Source organism: Lissotriton helveticus, chromosome 1_1 (assembly GCF_964261635.1).
Source record: "Lissotriton helveticus chromosome 1_1, aLisHel1.1, whole genome shotgun sequence".
Lineage (NCBI taxonomy): Eukaryota > Metazoa > Chordata > Amphibia > Caudata > Salamandridae > Lissotriton > Lissotriton helveticus.
Window position 1 is genome coordinate 22,353,181 of NC_136057.1, and position 15,904 is coordinate 22,369,084.

The following is a 15,904-nucleotide window of genomic DNA, read 5'->3' on the forward strand; positions in this document are numbered from 1 at the left end:
ATGTGTCTGTTTACTCCACCGGGGAGGGACGGTCACTTATGACTATCAAGGAAATACCCCTAGGAGAGAAATTAAATTACAGGTAAGAAACTATGCCTTCTCTCGTAGGGGATTTCCATGTATAGTTATAAGCATTGAATCGAGTAGCAAGCTCATTCCCCCCTGAAGCGGTGGAGTCAACAGGAACCAAACGATATGTAAATAGCAAGGCAAATTGATTTCTGGGGGATGCCTGTCCTATTTGAGCATCTGCTCTAGCATCTCTGTCAAGCCAGTAGTGTCTAGTGAATGCGTGGACTGATCTCCAAGTAGATGCTTTGCAAATATCTGCCAAGGGGAATTCCTCATCAAAGCCGTAGTAGCTGCCTTGTCTCTAGTAGAGTGTGCTTTGGGCTTACTAGGAAGATATTTATTAGCTAGGTGACAACAGCATAGGATACAAGAGGCAATCCAACTGGAAACTGACTGCTTGGAGGTAGCCAGACCTATGCGAACTGGGCCATAATTGATCAATAGCTGTTTAACACTCTCTTTACATCCACTCTCTACTGGAGAAGATGGGTTTTGAAAGAAAGTGGGTAAAGAGATCATCTGATTTACCTGAAAATCCGAGACCCCTTTAGGTAGGAACTTGGGATGGGTACGCAACACTACTTTGAAAGAGTGGGAGACTGTGTATGGCTCATGAGCACACAGGGCCTGTATCTCACTAACTCTAAAAGCTGATGTTATAGCTACAAGAAAGGCAGTTTTCCAAGTGAGTTGCTGAAATGATGCCTTATGAATAGGCTCAAAAGGCTGAAGCATGAGGCGAGAAAGCACTATGTTCAGCTCCCATGGTGGAGAGGGACGTGTAATCAGAGGGAACACCTTCTTTAACCCCTCCAGGAAATCTTTAATAACTGGAATTCTAAAGAAAGAGGTTTGTGAAGTGCTTTTCCTGTATGCCATTAGTGCAGACAGGTGGACTCTGATTGACGAGTATTGGAGGCCAAATTTAGCTAGGTGTAACAAATATGGGAGAATGACATCCTCCTAGCAAGAAGTGGGATCGATCTGCCTGGAAGAGCACCAAATGCAAAATCTCTTCCATTTTAAGGCATAAGCAGATCACGGAGATGGTAGCTGTGCTTCCTTTAGAAGGTCCAGACAGTCCTGAGATAGGTTCAGGTGGCCATACTGCACCATCTCAGGAGCCATGCTGCCAAATTCAAGGAGGAGAGGTTGGGTTGTAGTAGTTGACCTCTGAACTTCATGAGACGGTCTGGCCTGCATGGTAACCTGACATGTGGACGGAGAGACCGGCAAATCAGGTATAGGAACAACAGTTGTCTCTGCCATTCTGGGGTGATGAGGATCATCTTGGCTGTTGTGGTTGAAAGCTTGTGCAGGACTACCGGTATCAGGGGTATTGGAGGAAAAGCGTAAAGAAATTTGTTGGACCAGCCGATCCATAGGTCATTCCCCAAAGACCTTGGATGGTACAATCTGGCAGCAAAGTAGCTGCATTTTTAGGTTTTCTCTGTGGAAAAAAGGTCTGCAGAGGCTGGGTCTCACAAGTTGAAGATATCTTGTAGGACCTCTTTGTTCAGTACCCACTCAAGGTTTTCGTCGAGAACCCTGCTGAGCACGTTCTGCCTGGATGTTCTGCACATCTGGCAGGTGAGCGGCTATCAGTTTCAAGTTCCTGGTGAGGAGTCAGTGCCAGATCAGTTGAGCTTCTTGTGACAGGGTTCTGGACTGTGTTCCCCCCTGCTTGTTCAGGTAGTAGATGGTGGTTGTATCATTCATCTGACCAAGCAGGATGTTGGTTGTGAACGAAGGATAAAAAGCCTTGAGTGCCAGGTGAACTGCACGGAGTTCCAGGAGGTTGATAGGGTATGTCTTTTCTCTTGAGGAACATATTCCTTGTATCTGCAAGTGATCCATGGGGGCTCCCCATCCAAGCAGAGAGGCATCCGTCACATTAGTCTGTGATGGGGCCTGTTGGTGAAAAGGCATTCCCCTCAGGAGATTTTCGGGGAACACCACCACTGGAGTGATCCGACTGCATGAGTGGATAGGATGATATTGTCCTTCCAATTCCCTGAGAACTGGTTCCACTGATCCTTCAAGCACTCCTGGAGAGGAGCACGTGGAGGTGAGCATTTAGAGTCAGAAATATGCAGGAGGCCATCAAGCCGAGGAGCGAGGAGACTATGCGGGCTGTTGGACGGGCCATCCGCTGGAAGTTGTGACATTGGAGAATGGATAAATGTTGTTTCTCCAAAGGAATCACCTTTTCCGGTAGCCTGTCAATAATAGCTCCTAAGTAGTGCAATGTCTGGACAGATGTTGACATGGACATTTGAAAATTGATGTGAAGACCCAAGCAATGAAGAAGATCGCAAGTCTAATGGAAATGCTCTTGGGCTTCTTGAAAAGAGGACATCTTGATCAGCCAGTCGTCCCAATAAGGATAGACAATGATCCCGTTTTTTTTTGTAGATGCGCTGCCACCACAGCCATGCATTTGGAAAATGTCCTGGATGCTGACTAGAGACCAAATGGTAGAATCGTGTTTTGGTAGTGGTTCTGCCCCACAACGAATCCAAGGAATTTCCGATGCTGCTTTGTGATGGAAATATTGTAGGTCTGTTGAGCAAAGCCGGTCTATTGAGCAAATCCAGTCTCCTAGTTGAAGTTGAGGGTAAATTTGAAGCAACCCCAGCATACTGAACTTTTCCTTTCTGATCCATTTGTTTGCCATTCGGAGGTCGAGAATGGGCCTGAAGTCTTGCCTGCAACTGGAGTAACTCCCTCTTGACCTATAAATACATTTTTCATTGGAGTGGTCTCTCAAACACAGGGCATATACCAACGAAATCTACACCAAATGTGAATTATTTTTCATTTTATTCCTTTTCGATACAAAAATCACCTTTTTCCCATTTTATTATAATTTTCAGATGTGACAAATATAAAAATATATACATATTACAATAAAGCTTCACAAAGATTATTCTTCACCATGTCGAAGCTATGCATATATATCTATTTCAATTCATCAAAACATAATTAGATATATACAAGACAGGTAAAGAGCCACACACACACACCACATGAATACTTACTAAACATACATCCTATCACATAAACAACAGAAATTGTGTCCTATAGCATAGAATCTGGTGTCCTCTGCATGACCCAAGTCATGTGATTTTAAAAAAGGAAGGGAGAAGGTCTTGGCTGCCCTTCTTTGGCACAAGGATTTATCTGGACTAAATGCCCTGTCCTTGTTAGTTTTGAGGGACAGATTCCACCGCTTTCTTGTGATACAAAGTGTTGACTTCCTCCTGTAGAAGCTCGAGGCGAGACATGGATGACCTCGGTGGAAAGGATGGTGGTGGGGCAGTGAATCTGAGACGATAGCCATGTTTGACAATATTTAAGACCCAGGCTTCTATTGTTTTATATGAGGGCTTGATGGTGAAGGCCCCCTTTGGAAGGATTTTCTTAACCATCAGTGTGAAGTTGAGAATAAAGCAAAAACCAAGCACATATGATAAGCTGCGGATTCCTCAGAGACAATGGCAGGCTTTGCCTCACACGTTTTTTAACTTCTTGTTCTTATCTCTCATCTGAACTAAGGAACGGTTTCTTACCTGTAACTCCTGCTCCGTCGTAGAGGTATTTCCAAGATAAGTCATAAGTACTTGTATAGTCCTGCCCACATGCGGGGACCCCGGAGCACTACTTTTGATAGATCTTCTTAAGTGGATATTTTTCGCCTTTCTTCAGGAAGGCCTGCAGAGACACTTAAGAGATAGAAAGACAGTAATGTAGCCTAAATACATGAACTTCACTGGCCGAATCCTCATCAAGAATTGAAAAAAGTTAACCAGTATTCTAAATTTGTAGTATTAAAAACACAGAATAATATGCTTCACAAAATCCCTTTATTCATGATAGAGTTGAAAGGAAAGGACAGAGTAGCTCCATGGGCTGCCATTATATTTCTTTGAAAATAGAAGCTGTGCCTTTGAGATCCTAGAGACCACCAGTATCCCATCATGCACAGCTAGTGGCAGTTACTTCAGTTCATTTTGAGGGCGATGAGAAGAGAATGCATGTCCTTTTTTATGGATCCCTGTGTCTATTCCACCGGGGAGGAGGGAAGGTTGCTTATGAATGACCATAGAAATACCCCTACAAGAGAACAGGAGTTACAGGTAAGAAACCGTTCCTTCTCTCGTAGAGGATATCCATGTATAGTCATAAGCACTTGAATAGATTAGCAAGCACATCCCCGTACAACGCGGTGGCAGAGACAGAGAAAGAGTTATGTAGATCTAAGCAAACATATTCCGGAAGGAAGCCTGCTCTACTTGAACATCTGCCTTGGCATCTGAATCCAGGCAGTAGTGTTAAATGAAAGTATGAACTGATTTCCAGGCAGCAGCCTTGAAAATCTCTGCAATTGGAATATTACGAAGCAAGGCTGCAATCGCTGCTTTCCCTCTAGTTGATTGAGCTTTAGGATACTATATAAGGATTTATTCGCTTTTTGGTAACAGAGAAGGGTACAGGAAACAATCCATCTAGAGATGGACAGCTTGAAAGTCGCCAGTACAGTATGGAGGGAACCATAGTTTACGAATAACTGGCCAGATCTCTGTAGATCCTTAGTTTTATCTAAATAGAAGTTTAAAACCAGTCTTACATCCAGGGAATTAAGAGATTGTTCCACTGGAGTAGATTGATGCCGGAAAAAGGTATGCAATGAGATAGTTTGGTTCACAAGAAAATACAAAACCCCCTTGGAGAGGAACTTCGGATGAGTCCTCATAACCACTTTAGATGCGTGAAAAACTGTGTAAGGCTCTTTACAGAATAGTGCCTGGATTTTGCTAACCCTGCAGGCACTAGTAATCGCCACAAGGAAAGCCTTCTTCCAAGACAGATGCTGAAGAGAAGATTTATGTATGGGTTTAAAAGGTTCTTGCATAAGACGGGATAGTACCACATTAAGCTCCCAAGGAGGAGAAGGACTCTCAATGGGAGGAAAAACCTTCTTCAAATCCTCCAGTAAAACTTTAATTACACAAATTCTGAAAAAGGAAGTTTGTAAAGGGCATTTCCTGTAGGCAGTAAGGGCTGCCAAGTGAACCTTAATGGTAGAAAATTGAAGGTAAGATTGTACCAGATTAAGGAAATATGGCAGGATGACATCTTCCTGGAAAGAGGTAGGATCCTCATTCTTTGACGAGCACCAAATGCAGAATCTCTTCCATTTATGAGCATAAACTGACAGCGTGGATGGCCGCTTAGCTTCACTGAGGATGTCAATGCAGCTTTGGGGTAAGTTCAAGTGTCCATATTGTACTATCTCAGGAGCCATGCTGCCAAATTCAAAGATGAGAGGTTGAGGTGCACCATCTGTCCTCTGAACTTCGTTAGTAGATCTGATCGGCCAGGAGGCCTTAGATATGGACGGATAGACCGGATATGAAGGAGGTCCGTGAACCACCACTGAAGTGGCCAATCTGGGGCTATGAGAATTATTCTGGTTCACGACTGTGCCAGCTTGATGAGGACTGCCAGGATTAGGGGAACTGGAGGAATGGCGTAGGGAAATATGCCTGACCAGTTGATCCATAGGGCATTCCCCAATGTTCCTCATTGGTAGTACATCGACGCAAAGTTTTTGCATTTGCTGTTTTCTGCGGTGGTGAACAAGTCGACCACCGGGGTACCCCATATTCCAAAAATATCATGAACCACGTTGTTGTTTAAGATCCACTCATGGTTTCCTGGAGGAGTCTGCTTAGAGAGTCGTCCTGAGCATTTTGAACACCTGGGAGATGAGCTGCTGATATGACCACGTTTCTGGCCAGAAGCTACTTCCAGATCGTCTGGGCTTCCCGAGACAAAGGTCTGGAACTCAAGCCTCCCTGCTTGTTGAGGTAGTACATTGCTGCTGTATTGTCCGTCTCTACAAGCAGGGAGTTGGAGCTGAGTGATGGACGAAAAGCGTTCAGCGCCGTGTGAACTGCTTGTAGCTCTAGCAGATTGATGTGGTAAGTAGATTCCTTGTGTGACCATTTGCCCAGGATTTGAAGTTGACCTGTATGGTCTCCCCATCCCAGGAGAGAGGCATCAGTGACTATGGTCTAAACAGGCACCTCCTTGTGAAACGGGATCCCTCGTGGGAGATTGGTGGGATAGCACCACCATTTGATGGACCGGAGGGCGTGTTGAGACACCTGAATCCGGTCTTCCCAGTCTCCTGTTCATTGATACCATTGGTCTTCCAGGCATTCCTGCAGAGGTCTCATTTGGGGTGTGCATTCGGAGTGAGGAATATACAGGCTGCCATCGAACCCAGATGCAAGGATACCTTTCTCATAGTCAGGCGAGACAGTTCTATGAGAGCCTGAGCCTTCCGAAGGATCGATAAGCATCTCTCCTCCGAAGGACACTTGTTTGCCGTGCGAGTATCAATGGAAGTTCCCTAATATTGCAGGCACTGCACGGGAATCAAAGTGGATTTCGCCTGGTTGACATGAAGACCCAACCGAAGGAAAAGATCGGAAGTCTAATTGAAATGCAGCGGAGCTTCCTGAACCGTGGATGCCTTGATCAGCCAATCATCTAGATAGTGCTTCCTCAGATGCGCGGCCACTACCGCCTTGCAGTTGGACAAAGTCCTGGGTGCTGACTTCAGGCAAAATTGGAGCACACAGCATTGGTAGTGGTTGTTCCCCACTGTGAACCTCAAGAATTTACGATGCTTCTCTACGATGCGAATGTGCAAGTATGCATCTTGAAGGTAGGTTGCGCATAACCAATCTCTGCGATGTAACTGAGGGTAGATTTGGTGTAATGCTACCATTCGGAACCTCTCTCTCCTAATCCACTTGTTGGCCGTCCTTAGGTCGAGAATGGGTCTGAACACATTCTTGTCTTTCTTTTTGACAAGAAAGGATCTGGAGTAAAGCCCCCTGCTTCTTTGTAAGGGAAGAACGGGTTCCACCGCCTGTTTCTGTAAGAGAATGTCTGCTTCCAGTTGTAATTGGTGCAATTGGTATCTGGATTGTTTTGGAGGGATTGACGGTGGAGGACTGATGAACCTGAGCGAGTATCCATTGCAAACAATATTTAGCACCCAATTGTCTTGTGCTATTTTTTGCCACTCTGTCAGGTAATGTCTGATGCTTCCCCCTACCGGAGCGGGTAACGGAAGAGGGGGAAGACAGGATTCAGGGTTTTGCACCAGCTGGCATCTTGTCTCCTTGAGCAGACTGCTGACCCGATCTTCCTCTTGTTTGTTTTTTCTGATACGGCTGGTAGGAACATTGGTATTGTGGTTGCGTACCTCCCTTGATACCATCAAGGGGTTTGAACCCTCTGTGTAGAGTAAGTTCAAGAATTTATATAGCGCACTACTCACCCGGAGGGTCTCAAGGTGCTTGGGGATGGGGTTCATTATTTATCGAATAGCCAGGTTTTAAGTTCTTTTCTGAAGGAGATGTGGTTCTGTGTAAGGCGGAGGTGGGTGGGGAGTGAGTTCCAGGTCTTGGCCGCCAAGTAGGAGAAGGATCTACCCCCCATGGTGGATCTTTGGATACGCGGAACTGCGGCGAGGCCTTGATTGGAGGATCTAAGTTGGCGGGTGGGTGTGTAGAAGGATAGTCGAGTGTTGAGGCATTCGGGCCCTAGTTTGTAGAGGGCCTTGTGTGCGTGGGTGAGGAGACGGAATGTTATTCTCTTGTTGACGGGGAGCCAGTGGAGGTCTTTCAGGTGGCCGGTAATGTGATTTTGGCGAGGGATGTCTAAAATGAGTCTCGCTGATGCGTTTTGGATGCGTTGGAGTTTTTTCTGTAAATTGGCTGTAATTCCGGCGTAGAGGGTGTTTCCGTAGTCCAGTCGGCTCGTGACTAGTGCGTGGGTGACAGTCTTTCTTGTCTCGGAGGGGATCCAACGGAAGATTTTTTTGAGCATACGAAGTACGTTGAAGCAGGAGGATGAGACGGCGTTGACTTGTCTGGACATCGAGAGTGAGGAATCTAGGATGAAGCCCAGGTTGCGTGCGTGATCTGTGGGTATGGGTGCTGTGCCCAGAGCCGAAGGCCACCATGAGTCGTCCCAGGCAGAGGGGGGATGATCCTAGGATGAGCACCTCCGTTTTGTCTGAGTTAAGTTTTAGGCGGCTGTTTTTCATCCATTCGGCTACTTCTTTCATGCCTTCGTGAAGATTGGTTTTGGCGGAGTTAGGGTCTTTGTTATGTTATGTTATGTTATGTTATGCAGGGGTTTTGTATAGCGTACGGCTACTCGGAAGAGTGTCCCGACGCTTTGGATTGCACACTAATCTCATAACACAACAGGGAAAATAAAAAACAGAGATAGAAGAAACCTAATAGAGACCGAAACTAAGAGGAGAAGAGCCAAGTTTTAAGCCCTTTCCGAAAGGCCAACAAATTAGGAATGCTGAGCAGGAACACAGGCAGTTTATTCCATAACTGAGGCGCTAGTAGTTTAAAAGAGCGGCCTCCGATGCGGGCTCTCTTCACACGAGGAACCGCCACAAGAAACAAGGCTTCAGACCTGAGCGACCTGGCAGGCAAATAAAAGGCCAGCCTCTTCTGCAGGTATTTTGCTCCGGAGGCGTGCAAGGCTTTGTGCGCCAGAGTAAGAGTTTTAAAAATTATCCGCTTCCGGACAGGGAGCCAGTGCAGAGCCTCCAGAAGACCCGAGGCTCTGGCACGGCGAGATAGTCCAAAGATGGCCCGTGCTGCCGAATTCTGGACAACCTGTAACCGTTGGAGCAGATACTCTGGCAAGCCGAGATAGAGGACGTTGGAGTAGTCAATTCTCGAGCCTATAATCGCCTGCACCGTGATCTTCCTATGTTCCTCCGATAACAGGGGAAGGAACTTACGTAGCATCCGGAGTAGGCCAAAGCAGGTCCCAGTGAGCCCGATTACCTGAGAACGTAGTGTGAGGCCATTATCGATCTTAATCCCGAGGTTTTTAGCCACCTGGGACGAACTTGCTGGTGGGAACATGTTCTCAGGCCACCACACTTTCCAGTCCGGATCCGAACTGCACCCAAAGAAGAGGACCTCAGATTTATCCGAGTTGCACTTGAGGCTGTTATGATGGAACCATTGAAACACAGCCTCAAGGCAACCCTGGATCCTACCTCCATCGAAGTCCGCACCCTTCTCACAGGTGAAGAGGAGCTGGGTGTCATCAGCATAAGAAACGATCTGGGCCCCGAAAGACTCCGCCAATGCCGCCAGAGGGGTCATAAAGATGTTGAATAGAGTTGGACTCAGGACAGAGCCCTGAGGAACTCCGACCCCCAATGGCGACATCTCGGCGGAGCAAGCAGAAGCCCAGACCGTTTGTCGACGGCCTGCCAGGAAAGATCGAAACCACAATTGTTAGATTCGAGGAAGGCGGCGAGTTGGCTATTGACGGCTTTCTCGATGACTTTTGCCGGGAAAGGGAGGAGGGATATTGGCAGGTAGTTTTTGAGTTCAGAGGGGTCTGCTGTGGGTTTCTTCAGGAGGGCACTGACTTCGGTGAGGGAAAGGATCAGCTGGGTGTCGTCAGCGTAGGAGATGATGTTGAGGTTGTGTTGACGCGCGATGGATGCGAGTGGACTCATGTAAACGTTGAAGAGGGTGGGACTGAGCGATGATCCTTGTGGTACACCGCAAATGACTTCGGTAGCCTCTGATTTAAATGGGGGAAGTCGTACTCTCTGGGTTCTTCCGGTGAGGAACAAGATGATCCAGTCCAATGCTTTTCCTTGTATTCCGATGTTGTTGAGGCGTTGTATGAGGGTGCTATGACAGACTGTGTCGAAGGCGGCGGAGAGGTCGAGTAGAATGAGGGCCACTGTTTCTCCGTTGTCCAGTAGTGTTCGGATGTCGTCTGTGGCTGCGATGAGGGCGGTTTCGGTGCTGTGTTTGGCTCGAAAGCCGTTCTGTGAGGGATCGAGGGAATTGTTAGATTCGAGGAAGGCGGCGAGTTGGCTATTGACGGCTTTCTCGATGACTTTTGCCGGGAAAGGGAGGAGGGATATTGGCAGGTAGTTTTTGAGTTCAGAGGGGTCTGCTGTGGGTTTCTTCAGGAGGGCACTGACTTCGGCATGTTTCCAGCTTTCTGGGAAGGTAGCAGAGTTGAAAGAGCAGTTGATAACATCACGGAGATGGGGTGCGATGATGGAGTCTGCTTTGTTGAAGATGTGGTGGGGACATGGGTCGGTTGGCGAGCCGGAGTGGATGGAATTCATTAGGCGGATGGTGTCTTCGGTGTTGATTGGGTTCCAGGCGTTGACATTGTTAGAGGGCGGTATAGGTTCTGGGGGGGGGGGGGGGTGGGGGGGATTGTTCGTTGGGACTGTTTTCGAAGCTGTTATGTATGTCGGCTATTTTGTTGTAGAAGAAGCAGGATAACGAATCGCAGAGGTCTTGGGAGGGAGTGATGTCGTTTGAGGCTGCGGTGGGGTTGGTAAATTCTTTGACGATGTTGAATAGTTCCTTGCTGCTATGGGCCTTGTTGTCGAGTCGATTCTTGAATGCTGATTTCTTGGTGGATCGAATCAGCTGGTGGTGTTTGCGGATGGCTGCTTTGAAGGTGGTCAAGTTGTCGGTGGTTGGGTTTTTTCTCCATGTTTTCTCGAGAGTACGGCATAGTTTCTTGGATTTCTTAAGGTCATCGTTGAACCAGGGGGCCTTTTTGCTGTCTTGTTTGGTGTGATGGTTTTTCAAGGGTGCTAATTCGTCAGCGCTGTGAGTGATCCATTGTTTGAATTTGATGGCATCTTGGTTTGGGTCCGATGAGGGGGCGGGTGGGTTTTGGTTGAGTGAAGTGAGGAGTTGGTCGGTGGTGATTTTGTTCCATTTTCTTCGGGGAATAGGTTGTGGGGGGTTGTGGGTCGAGGGGGTTTTGTAGCTGAAGTGAACACAGCTGTGGTCCGTCCAATGGAGAGCTGTGGTGCGGTCGAAGGAGATGTGTTTGCTGGAAGTGAAGATTGGGTCTAGCGTATGTCCGGCTACATGGGTGGGGGTGTCAACAAGTTGTTTGAGTCCGAGATTGGCCAGGTTGTCCAGAAGGGTGGTGGTGTTGCTGTCGTTTTTCTTTTCCAGGTGGAAGTGGAGGTCTCCTAGTAGAATGTAGTTCTCGGAGGCGAGGGCATGTGGGCTGATGAAGTCAGTGATGTCCTCGCTGAATTGTTTACGTGTTCCTGGAGGCCTGTAGATGAGGGTGCCTTTGAGTGTGGTTCTGGGGTCGGTGTGGACCTGGAAGAGGAGGTGTTCGGCGGTGGTAAGGTTAACGTCGGAGCTGGTCGTGATTTTGATGGTGTTTTTATGGACGATGGCGATGCCTCCTCCTGTTTGGACGGTACGGTCTTTACGGATGATCTTGTAATTGTCCGGGATGGCTATGGCGATGTCGGGTGATGATGATGCATTCATCCATGTTTCAGTGAGGAAGGCGACGTCAGGTGATATAGCGTCGAGTAGATCCCAGAGTTCAGTGGCGTGTCTGTGGACCGAGCGGGTGTTCAGCAGGATGCACTTCAGGTGGTTAGGGTCGGAGCTGTGTTTGGGGTTAGTTGTTGTGGTAAGGGTCTTGACGCTGGTAAATTTGCAGGAGTGGCAGGCGAAGGGCCCGTGGGTACGTCCCGGGGTAGCTTCGTAGCATTGGGGTGTGCGTCCGGTGTTAAGGGCTAGGAGGGTGGCAGCGTCATACTTAATGCGGCCAGAGAGCGGTTTGAGGGGGACAGGGGGTCTGGCGCTGGGCGCGGTCCAGGCGCGGACGGGCGTAGAGTAGTGTTGTTGAAACGGATGGAAAGATTTGCATTGCTCCTTAGGCCTCTCCAGACCTACCGCTTTCAGCGTCTCCATTTTGGCTCTCATCCTGGCCATCTCCTCATCTGCGTGAGTGCCAGAAAAGAATCGTACCTGCAAATGGGAGATTCAGAATGCGTTGTTGTGATTCAGGTTTGAGTGACATAAGACGTAGCCATGAATACCGCCGTTATGCCATGGGGGACGTGTCTGCTTCTGCACATATAATTTGATTAGAGGACCATCAAACCCTCTGCCAGTATTTCACTCAACGATTCAGAAAAGGGGGGTGGTGATGAACAGAGTGTCTGAATTAAGCAGACCACTCTTACCCAGTCCAAAGATCAGGGCTTGATCCATCACCGTTATTTAGCTCACTGCCCCATCCCAGCTCAGAACCTGGCTATATGCAAATTAGTCTGTCCCTGGCCCAGTGCATCATGGGAACAGGGCAGACCAAACTACCAAGCCAATTCTTCACCAGAAAGCATACAAGCTACCGGGGACCGGTTTCTGGCATTTCAGCCTCGTCGGCCCGGCTTGCTTGAATCCTGATGGACTAGTGAGCAAGGGACTCATGTCTGAGTATACCCTGCCACACCTATAGTGGCCAAAAACGATTCAGAAAAGGGGGTGGTGATGAACAGAGTGTCTGAATTAAGCAGACCACTCTTACCCAGTCCAAAGATAAGGGCTTGATCCATCACCGTTATTTAGCTCACTGCCCCATCCCAGCTCAGAACCTGGCTATATGCAAATTAGTCTGTCCCTGGCCCAGTGCATCATGGGAACAGGGCAGACCAAACTACCAAGCCAATTCTTCACCAGAAAGGATACAAGCTACCGGGGACCGGTTTCTGGCATTTCAGCCTCGTCGGCCCGGCTTGCTTGAATCCTGATGGAGCAGTGAGCAAGGGACTCATGTCTGAGTAAACCCTGCCACACCTATAGTGGCCAAAAACGATTCAGAAAAGGGGGTGGTGATGAACAGAGTGTCTGAATTAAGCAGACCACTCTTACCCAGTCCAAAGATCAGGGCTTGATCCATCACCGTTATTTAGCTCACTGCCCCATCCCAGCTCAGAACCTGGCTATATGCAAATTAGTCTGTCCCTGGCCCAGTGCATCATGGGAACAGGGCAGACCAAACTACCAAGCCAATTCTTCACCAGAAAGGATACAAGCTACCGGGGACCGGTTTCTGGCATTTCAGCCTCGTCGGCCCGGCTTGCTTGAATCCTGATGGAGCAGTGAGCAAGGGACTCATGTCGGAGTATACCCTGCCACACCTATAGTGGCCAAAAACGATTCAGAAAAGGGGGTGGTGATGAACAGAGTGTCTGAATTAAGCAGACCACTCTTACCCAGTCCAAAGATCAGGGCTTGATTCATCACCGTTATTTAGCTCACTGCCCCATCCCAGCTCAGAACCTGGCTATATGCAAATTAGTCTGTCCCTGGCCCAGTGCATCATGGGAACAGGGCAGACCAAACTACCAAGCCAATTCTTCACCAGAAAGGATACAAGCTACCGGGGACCGTTTTCTGGCATTTCAGCCTCGTCGGCCCGGCTTGCTTGAATCCTGATGGAGCAGTGAGCAAGGGACTCATGTCTGAGTATACCCTGCCACACCTATAGTGGCCAAAAACGATTCAGAAAAGGGGGTGGTGATGAACAGAGTGTCTGAATTAAGCAGACCACTCTTACCCAGTCCAAAGATCAGGGCTTGATCCATCACCGTTATTTAGCTCACTGCCCCATCCCAGCTCAGAACCTGGCTATATGCAAATTAGTCTGTCCCTGGCCCAGTGCATCATGGGAACAGGGCAGACCAAACTACCAAGCCAATTCTTCACCAGAAAGGATACAAGCTACCGGGGACCGGTTTCTGGCATTTCAGCCTCGTCGGCCCGGCTTGCTTGAATCCTGATGGAGCAGTGAGCAAGGGACTCATGTCTGAGTATACCCTGCCACACCTATAGTGGCCAAAAACGATTCAGAAAAGGGGGTGGTGATGAACAGAGTGTCTGAATTAAGCAGACCACTCTTACCCAGTCCAAAGATCAGGGCTTGATCCATCACCGTTATTTAGCTCACTGCCCCATCCCAGCTCAGAACCTGGCTATATGCAAATTAGTCTGTCCCTGGCCCAGTGCATCATGGGAACAGGGCAGACCAAACTACCAAGCCAATTCTTCACCAGAAAGGATACAAGCTACCGGGGACCGGTTTCTGGCATTTCAGCCTCGTCGGCCCGGCTTGCTTGAATCCTGATGGAGCAGTGAGCAAGGGACTCATGTCTGAGTATACCCTGCCACACCTATAGTGGCCAAAAACGATTCAGAAAAGGGGGTGGTGATGAACAGAGTGTCTGAATTAAGCAGACCACTCTTACCCAGTCCAAAGATCAGGGCTTGATCCATCACCGTTATTTAGCTCACTGCCCCATTCCAGCTCAGAACCTGGCTATATGCAAATTAGTCTGTCCCTGGCCCAGTGCATCATGGGAACAGGGCAGACCAAACTACCAAGCCAATTCTTCACCAGAAAGGATACAAGCTACCGGGGACCGGTTTCTGGCATTTCAGCCTCGTCGGCCCGGCTTGCTTGAATCCTGATGGAGCAGTGAGCAAGGGACTCATGTCTGAGTATACCCTGCCACACCTATAGTGGCCAAAAACTATTCAGAAAAGGGGGTGGTGATGAACAGAGTGTCTGAATTAAGCAGACCACTCTTACCCAGTCCAAAGATCAGGGCTTGATCCATCACCGTTATTTAGCTCACTGCCCCATCCCAGTTCAGAACCTGGCTATATGCAAATTAGTCTGTCCCTGGCCCAGTGCATCATGGGAACAGGGCAGACCAAACTACCAAGCCAATTCTTCACCAGAAAGGATACAAGCTACCGGGGACCGGTTTCTGGCATTTCAGCCTCGTCGGCCCGGCTTGCTTGAATCCTGATGGAGCATATAGCCAGGTTCTGAGCTGGGATGGTGCAGTGAGCTAAAAAACGGTGATGGATCAAGCCCTGATCTTTGGACTGGGTAAGAGTGGTCTGCTTAATTCAGACACTCTGTTCATCACCACCCCCTTTTCTGAATCATTTTGTCCACCATAAGCGTGGAAGGGTATACTCAGATGTGAGTCCCTTGCTCATTGCACCATCAGGATTCAAGCAAGCCGGGCCGACGACGGCTGAAATGCCAGAAACCGGTCCCCGGAAGCTTGTTTCCTTCCCAGTATAAGAATTGGCTTGGTAGTTTGGTTTGCCCTGTTCCCATCATGCACTGGAACAGGAACAGACTAATTTGCATATAGCCAGGTTCTGAGCTGGGATGGTGCAGTGAGCTAAAAAACGGTGATGGATCAAGCCCTGATCTTTGGACTGGGTAAGAGTGGTCTGCTTAATTCAGACACTCTGTTCATCACCACCCCCTTTTCTGAATCATTTTGTCCACCATAAGCGTGGAAGTGTATACTCAGATGTGAGTCCCTTGCTCATTGCACCATCAGGATTCAAGCAAGCCGGGCCGACGACGGCTGAAATGCCAGAAACCGGTCCCCGGAAGCTTGTTTCCTTCCCAGTATAAGAATTGGCTTGGTAGTTTGGTTTGCCCTGTTCCCATCATGCACTGGGACAGGAACAGACTAATTTGCATATAGCCAGGTTCTGAGCTGGGATGGTGCAGTGAGCTAAAAAACGGTGATGGATCAAGCCCTGATCTTTGGACTGGGTAAGAGTGGTCTGCTTAATTCAGACACTCTGTTCATCACCACCCCCTTTTCTGAATCATTTTGTCCACCATAAGCGTGGAAGGGTATACTCAGATGTGAGTCCCTTGCTCATTGCACCATCAGGATTCAAGCAAGCCGGGCCGACGACGGCTGAAATGCCAGAAACCGGTCCCCGGAAGCTTGTTTCCTTCCCAGTATAAGAATTGGCTTGGTAGTTTGGTTTGCCCTGTTCCCATCATGCACTGGGACAGGAACAGACTAATTTGCATATAGCCAGGTTCTGAGCTGGGATGGTGCAGTGAGCTAAAAAACGGTGAT

General features: G+C 48.4%; 1 long non-coding RNA gene across 1 annotated transcript in view; it reads right to left on the bottom strand.

Moving 5' to 3' along the window:
• LOC144815258 (uncharacterized) overlaps nucleotides 1-15,904 on the bottom strand; it is a 438,302-nt gene that overhangs the window by 150,510 nt on the left and 271,888 nt on the right. Inside the window, exon 4 of the long non-coding RNA XR_013606922.1 lies at nucleotides 3,645-3,797. This is a non-coding gene — a long non-coding RNA (uncharacterized LOC144815258). The remainder of the gene's footprint in view (nucleotides 1-3,644; nucleotides 3,798-15,904) is intronic.